We start from the raw sequence: 1,155 nt of genomic DNA on the forward strand, positions 1-1,155 counted from the left end.
TTAGAATTTTTACTAATACTAATACCTAGCAATTTAGTTTTACTTCAAATTTTATTTTTCTTGCTTTAATATTGGATTTTGTTTGCTTGCAGATATCTTTAGTCATTGTATGCAAAGAAGAAACAACTTGAATCTTGTTTCTTTTGATCTTGAGATAGAAAGAACTTTTAGGAGATGTTGAAGGGAGAATTTGAAAGTTGCAGCTTTAAATCAGACAATGGCTGAGGATAACAATAAAATGGCAATAATGCCATTAATCTGGTTCCTAAAGCAAATAGAGCACTGCGGGATTATGCTGTTCCTCTTTTGCAAGGTTTGCACCAAAGCATTAGGAGACCTTCCATCAATGCGAATAATTTTAAAATTAAACCAGCTTACATTTAGATGATTCAGTCTTCAGTCTAGTTTGGTGGGTTACCCAGTGATGATCTTAATTCTCATTTGGTAAATTTTTCAGAGATTTGCGATACCTTTAAATACAATAGAGTAATTGATGATGCTATTAGATTAAGATTGTTTCCGTTTTCTCTAAAGGATAAAGCAAAAAATTGGCTTAATTCACTACCCAATGGGTCTATCATTACTTGGGAGGACTTGACTCAAAAGTTTCTCGCAAAGTTCTTCCCGTCCGTAAAGACTGCAAAGATGAGGAATGATATCACCTCATTCACACAATTTGATGGTGAGTCCTTGTATGAAGCTTGAGAGAGTTTTAAAGAACTATTGAGAAGATTTCCACATCATGGGATTCTTGATTGGTTGCAAGTTCAGACATTCTACAATGGGTTGGTTCGCTCAATTAAAACCACAATTGATGCTGCTGCTGAGGGGGCATTAATGAGTAGGAATGCTGCAGATGCTTATAATTTGTTGGAAAAGATGGCTTCAAATAATTATCAATGTCTTTCAGAAAGGTCGGGTCCGAGAAAAGCTGTTGGAGCTTATGAAATTGATACACTTAACACCTTAACTGCTTAAGTGGCTACATAAGTGGCTACATTATCTAAGAAGTTTGACATATTGGGAATTCATGCAGTTCAAAATTCATTTGTAGTCTGTGAGATGTGTGGAGATGGCCATTCAAATGATAAATGTCCATACAATTTTGAATCAGTCCAGTTTATGGGGAACTTCAATAGACAGAAAAATAACTCG

At 35.1% G+C, this 1,155-nt stretch overlaps 1 non-coding gene across 1 annotated transcript; it reads right to left on the reverse strand.

The window, feature by feature from the left end:
* Positions 1 to 642: 642 nt before the first annotated feature.
* Positions 643 to 749, reverse strand: LOC148760880 (small nucleolar RNA R71). The gene has a single exon (XR_016028738.1). It is a non-coding gene; the product is annotated as a small nucleolar RNA R71 (small nucleolar RNA).
* Between the last annotated feature and the right edge of the window lie 406 nt (positions 750 to 1,155).

Source organism: Theobroma cacao, chromosome 9 (genome assembly GCF_053813885.1).
Source record: "Theobroma cacao isolate CCN51 chromosome 9, ASM5381388v1, whole genome shotgun sequence".
Lineage (NCBI taxonomy): Eukaryota > Viridiplantae > Streptophyta > Magnoliopsida > Malvales > Malvaceae > Theobroma > Theobroma cacao.